At 36.2% G+C, this 7089-nt stretch overlaps 1 protein-coding gene and 1 pseudogene across 1 annotated transcript in view; one reads left to right on the top strand and one right to left on the bottom strand.

The window, feature by feature from the left end:
* ZNF654 (zinc finger protein 654) overlaps positions 1–7089 on the bottom strand; it is a 91607-nt gene that overhangs the window by 53750 nt on the left and 30768 nt on the right. The gene's annotated exons all lie outside the window — the stretch shown is intronic.
* On the top strand, positions 1389–1988 carry LOC108515266 (chromobox protein homolog 5 pseudogene; annotated as a pseudogene).

Here is a 7089-nt window from a genome sequence, read left to right as displayed (position 1 = left end):
AAAAAAAAAAAAAAAAAAAACACTGTTAACAAAGGTGTGAGAAAATTGTTACTCTCTTACATTGCTGGCAAAAATGTAAATCGGTTCAACCTTTACAGAGGAAATTTGGCAGTATCTACCAAAATGACAAATTATATTCTTTGTATAAATGTATGATAACTGATACATTATACTCTTTCATCAAGCAATTAACTCTACTCCTCGGATACATCTAGGATATACAAATACCCTTGTACATATTCCACTCATACATGGTAATTCATTAAATGGTTGTTGGTAACAGCAAAAGATTGAAACAAAAACTAAGTATCTATTAGTAAGGGGCTGGTTAATTGCATTTTGATATACACATAAGAGTGAAATACTCTACAGCCAGTGTGATGACCAGTGTTCTTTCTATGCTGATGAGGAAAGATAACTAAGTGAAAAACGGAGATACAAAACTGTGTGTATAGTATACTAACATTTGTCTAAATTGAGAATACGGTTTTTTTTTTCCTTATATATGCATTATACGTCTGAAAGGAAAATTCATGAAAATAAGTACACTGGATGGCTACAGAAACGGAAACTAGGAAACAAGGGGACAGGTAGATGTAAACGGCAAGGGTATCTCATTGTACACTCCATACTTTTTGCATTTTGAACCATGAACATGTATTACCTACTCAAAAATTAAAATGAAAAGTGATAAAGAAATCTTAAAAGCAAGCCCCTAAAAGTGTACATTATATTCAGGGAACCAGATAAAAAGCAGATTTTTCATCAGAAGAAAATGTGGCCAGAAGACAACTGGATGGACTTAAAGTATGGGAAGAAAAAAAAAATTGCCAATGTAAAATTCAGTAATCAGTGGAAATCTCTTTCAAAACAAAGGTCTTTGGGTTCTGGTTAGGTTTGGCTAAAGGAAGTCAGTGGTAGAAATCAGAAGTCAAGAGGAAGGAGAAACGAGGGTCTTTCTCCCCTAACCCCTCTGCTTTAGGATCCTCTATAGCAGTAGTTATATCTCTTCAGAGGTACCCTCTCACACAAATCAGTGCTGATTCCTCTCATCAACCATCTCCTGTCTGTGGGGTCTAGTAATACTTTCTTCTTCCTTTGTCCTTCCATTTCTAGAGCTAACAGCAACTTGCCACAATTGCCATTGTCCAGGTTCACCATCTCCTGTCTATTCTCTCAGATCATCATCTAACACCTTTAAAAGTGATTCTATGAGTAAGTTCCTTCTACTGAATTATCTAGCATGGTTTACATTTACCTAACTGAATCTTGACTGAAATATATCTTAATCAAAAAGAAAATGAAGGTCAGTCTGCCAAGGCCTAGACCCGGGAGGGGAGGCCGCTACTGATAGCCCAGAGGGAAAGAACAAACTGGGGGTATCTGGGATGCAGTGGCCTTAGTCCTTCAGGTGGAACACTGCAACATGGGAAAGAAAACCAAGCACACAGCTGACAGTTCGTCAGAGAATGAAGAGTACACTGTGGAGAAGGTACTAGACAGGCATGTGGTTAAGGGGCAAGTGGAGTATCTACTGATGTGGAAAGGCTTTTCTGAGGAGCACAATACTTGGGAATCTGAGAAAAACTTGGATTGCCTTTAGCTCATTTCTTAGTTTACAAAAAAGTTTAAGATGATGAAGGAGGGTTAAAATAACAAACGTGGGGAGAAGTCAGAAAGTAGCAAGGAAATCCAATTTCTCAAACTGTGCTGACAGTACCAAGTCCAAAAAAGAGAACAGAGCAATGATATCGCTCGGGGCTTTGAGATAAGACTAGAACCAGAAAAGATCATTGGGGCAACAGATTCCTGTGGCGATTTATGTTTTTAATGAAATGGAAAGACAGATGAAGCAGACCTGGTTCTTGCAAAAGAAGCTAATGTGAGATGTCTACAAAACTAGGACAGCATTTTATGAAGAGAGACTGATGTTGCATGCATACCTTGAGGATGCAGAAAACAAAGAGGAAAAAACAGCAAAGGGCTAAAGGAGGGGGTGATCCCTGTCACTTCTCTTAGTACATAATACATTCACATTCCTGTCTCTTCCCTTCTCCCCACCCCTTTCTATCCTAAACACATCGTTGAAAAAATGTGCTTATCACTGTGCTCCACAGGAGAAAAGTTGGTATTGGTTCTCTTTAACATAATTGATAGTCCTATTTATAGGGGGAAAAAATAAAAAAGGAAACAAAAGTGAATTCATTGAAAATCATTCCCTACAAAACAAGGAGCAAATTGTTTCTTAATCTCAATTCCAAAATTAAAAGGGAAAACCTTTTCAAGGTACCATAGCTTAAGAAAATTATAGTTAATAAGTTTCAACCAATAAATTACTAAAAACATATGATTTGCGTAAATATTTTGAATTCTGTAATTCTGTTCATTGCTTCTTATATAGCAAACTTGGAAGAAATTCTTCCAGTGCCTTAATCCTGGGATAGTTTCTCATAAGTTTTCTTTGTAAGAAGCAGTGAGCAAAATTTTGTCAATTTTATAATTACAGAAGCATTTCATGTAATTTTTTTTCTTTTTTCTTCATTCCACAGTAAAAGCTGCCAGTATAATATTGTAGTTCTATAAACCAAAATATTAGTGGGAAAGAAGTTTTAAAAAAAAAGTTCAGATATATAGTTTTTAAATGATCTGACTTAGCACAAGGTTAAGCCATTCAAAATAAAAAAATTCAAATGTACTTACACCATTCATAATGACTATATACATCCTTTAAAGAATAACTTTTAAAGAATAAAGATCTTCCTAATAGTAGGTTGTAGTCAACTGCTTTTTGCTTTAATTTTTGTATATCCACACTGACCAAGAGAACCATCAAGCTTTCCTTCCTTCAGAATAGGAAAACAATAAATACCATTTTCCAAAACGACACATGTACAGTCCTCTAGATTCTGATATATATAGTAGTGTGGGTGGGAACAGGGTATTTCTTTTGCCCTGATCACTTTCCATCCCTGCCAACACAAATATACCAGTTAGTAATCTATCTCTTTGCCCATAAAACAACTACAGTACCAACCGCTTTACTCCAAAATCAATAAAGGGAGCAATGAAGACCAAAATTACAGGTGAAAAGATGCTCGTCACCACTAAGTCCAAATGCAGTACTAAGTTTCTAACGATGGCCAATATAAACAAATGCACTAAGAGTTTTTTAATATTGACTTTAGCTACAACAAATCCTATAAACAAAATATTCTAGTGTAATACGGAAGAACAAAACTATCTCATGAAGTTTAGTAAGGGAAAAGAATTAAGACCACCAACTGCCTCAAATATATATATATATAAAATCATCTCTTCCTCAGAGAGAGAAGACAAAGAGATAGAAGGCTGGATGGCCTAGATTTTTCTTTAAAATGACCAAGTTCACATGTCACAAATGATTAGTAAAGACAGTAGATACAAAATTGGTTAAGGTGCTGAATAAGTGTTCATCAATGTAACGAGTCAGGAAGTAGTAAGAGTGCTATGTGCTGTGGAGATGGGCAATACTTATTGAACCCTACAAGACAAACACCTTTTGTGGGGCCCAGACCCCGCAAAAACCAAATGTACCTTTATAATTAGCCTTTCTTCCTGTATTTCCAAGCCATTTCCTAAATTAGTTGAAAGCCTAGACTTAAATTATAAATGCAATCAAGTAAAACTTGATCATAGAGTAAAGAGTGAAGTTAGGCTAGGCATAAATGCGGTGTTTGAAATACAGTACAATTTAGCAACATAATCAGAAAACATCAGTGATCTAACATTACATGTGTAGTCTAGTCCAAGATGATCTAGCCACTCAAAATAAGAGACTGATTATACCCACTTAGCTCCATGAAGACAAGACCATTTGGTCTTCTCTCTTAGACAACTTGCCACAACACCTTTTAGTCTTTGCCAGTGCACACACCAAATACTACTAGCTGAACTAGTTCCTCCAGTGATTCTTGTGGACCTAGTGGCCGTCAGGCAAATACCTGCTGTCCTATAACTCACCTCTGCCTGGAATGCTGAAATCTATGAACACTTCCTTCCTGTTGGGTAAAAGGAGGTTGTGAAGGCAGCATTAAAATGTGCTTTTCTTTTATGTAAAACTTATAAAGTTTATGTTTTCTGCCTGAAAGTCCACTTAGTTTCAGAGTGTTTGACTTTGTTCCACCTGTGAAACTTAACTTAGGAACCAGTATTTAACCAATCTAAAACAAGGCAAGAGGAAAAAAACCAGTAACAACTTAATTAACTCAATTTGCAAAAGTCCCCCAACTTCTCAGGTTTCGGTTTTCTTATCTGCAAAGAATGAATTTGAGGTCCATATGCGCAAAGCAAAATCTCTGTTTCTTTAGAAAATACAGCTTAGAAGGACAGTCGACCCAGGTAAAGGTAGACAGAATTATAATTAGCTGATTTAAGACAATTCACCACATGACTTTTTATTTCTGTAACATTGGAAATAACACTCAGGTATAAATAAAAGCAGAATCCACTTTCCTTCCCTGTAGACAACACTAGCAAAACTCTAATTTTTCAAGTCTCCCAGCTGATAGAAGGCAGATCAATACATAAGTATAATTACAAAGTAGATAAAGGCTTTTACTAAGGTGGACATATATACCAGACAATACTGCCAGAGAATATAGTAACTTACAATTTTTCCATATAACATATTTTATTTGTAAATGTTATACATATATAAAAGACAGTCTCCTCATTTTTCATATGTCAAGCAAATAAAAAACTTAAAGTCATTATATAAATCAAAAGAACTGTAAAAACAGGTAATAAATATATTGAAATCTGTTAATATCCAGGTGCCTTAAACATTCGGTTTGCCATCCCTAAGAGGCTCTTCTGCTCCTTCATCTAAGTCATTCCTGTCATTCCTTCAGAGTACAGCAAGTTAGCTCACCCAGCACATTTTCACTGACCTCCAAGACAGGTCAAGTCCCTGTTATGCCCTCTCATTGCACCCTGTAATTCCCTCCTAACTACAATTATATAAAAGTGTAACTGTTTGTTTGATATATCTCTTAGCTCTGTAACATCTTTGAGAACGAGAATTTATCTATCTTATATTCTCTTTTATCCCTAGAAGCAAGCAGAGCTTTACAGAATAAATGAATAATTATGCAGTAATTGTTAGAAAAATTTTTTGATTAAATATTTAAATAAAATATCATACTGTTGTAGATTGACTACTCCTTTAGTAGAACTAACATGCTGCTATTTCCCCATTTTTCTTCTGGTACGGAAAATATAATTAACTTCTCTGTAAAGTAAATACAAGTAATAGAAAAGGTTTTCCTTCTAAGAAATCTTACTATTTAGTAAGTCATCAACATAATGTATTTCTTTTGACTTACATTGAACATCTTAGATAAGATATGCTTCTGCTTAACACATTATTTTTTACATGGGCAGTAGTCGAAAAGCTAGTGTATTCATCCATTTTCATATTGCTATGAAGAAATACCCAAGACTGGATCATTTATGAAGAAAAAGAGGGGTTTAATGGGACTCACAGTTCTACATGGCTGAGGAGGCCTCAATCACAGCAGAAGGCGAAGGAGGAACAAAGGCATGTCTTACATGTCGGCAGGGCAAGAGAGCGTGTGCAGGGGAACTGCCCTTTATAAATCCATCAGATCTCATGAGACTTATTCACTATCATGAGAGCAGCACAGGAAAAACCTGACCCCATGATTCAATTACCTCCCATTGGGTCCCTTCCATGACACATGGGGTTAATGGAAGCTACAACTCAAAATGAGATTTGGGTGGGGACACAGCCAAATCATATCAGCTAGCAGGCAATGCAAGAGAAGTCAATAAATGACATATAACCAAAGAACTTTTGAAAGTTTTGTAAGAATTTTCACATAACAACGCTAAAATTAACAAAGATTATATAGATGAAAGAGGGAAAAAATGCATGAAACAGTAATACTTCTTGCTTACGAATAATTTCTTTTAATACTTATTTTCCTCAAAAATCAGTAGAGAATAACTGAAACACTTTTGGTAATCTGCAAAATAATGTAAACATTTTCTTTGTAGTGTTATTAATTTTTTGTTTATTATTTTTGTCTACATAACCAATTCTTTAAGGAAATTATTTATCTCTCCAACACTTCTATGGTTCTGATGGGGCAGCCAACATAGTACGGCTGGGGATATGTTCTGAGAAATGCATGATTAGGTGATTTTGTCCTTGTGTGAACATCACTGAATGTATTTCCACAAACCTAAATGGTATAGTCTACTATACACCTGGGCTACAAACCTGTATAGCATGTTACTGTACTGAATACCATAGGCAACTGTAACAATAGTATTTGTGTATCTAAACACAGAAAACTAAGTAAAAATACAGTATAAAACAAGCTTGTCCAACCCGCAGCCTGCGTGCAGCCCAGGTGGCTTTCAGTGAGGCCCAACACAAATTCGTAAACTTTCTTAAAACATTACATAATCTTTTGCAATTTTTTTTTTCTTAGCTTACGAGCTGTCATCAGTGTTACTTAGTTTATATATGGGCCAAGACAATCCTTACTCTTCCAGTGTGGCCAGGAAAGCCAAAAGATTGGACACCCCGGTGTAAAATATAAAAGCTGTTTATGTGTATAGGCCACTTACCAGGAATGGAGCTTGCAAGAATGATGTCGCTGTGGGTGAGTCAGTGAGTGAATGGTGAATGAATGTAAAGGCCTATGACATGACTATACACTAATGTAGAAATATAAACACTGTATATGTAGGCTGGAGTGCAATGGCGTGATCTTGGCTCACTGCAACCTCCGCCTCCTGGGTTCAAGTGATTCTCCTGCCTCAGCCTCCCAAGTAGCTGGGATTACAGGCACTTGCCACCACGACCAGCTAATTTTTTGTATTTTTAGTAGAGACAGGGTTTCACCATGTTGGCCAGGATGGTCTCAATCTCTTGACCTCGTGACCCACCCGCCTCGGCCTCCCAAAGTGCTGGGATTACAGGCGTGAGCCACCATGCCTGGCCTTTTTTTTTTTTTTTTAATACTTAAACTTGAGTAAGATTTGTCAGGTATAATCAAAAGTTCAAATATAAATACATTC

The sequence above is a fragment of the Rhinopithecus bieti genome, unplaced genomic scaffold, assembly GCF_001698545.2.
Source record: "Rhinopithecus bieti isolate Rb0 unplaced genomic scaffold, ASM169854v2 scaffold_2247, whole genome shotgun sequence".
Taxonomy (NCBI): Eukaryota; Metazoa; Chordata; class Mammalia; order Primates; family Cercopithecidae; genus Rhinopithecus; species Rhinopithecus bieti.
This window is presented reverse-complemented; position numbering and strand designations above follow the sequence as displayed.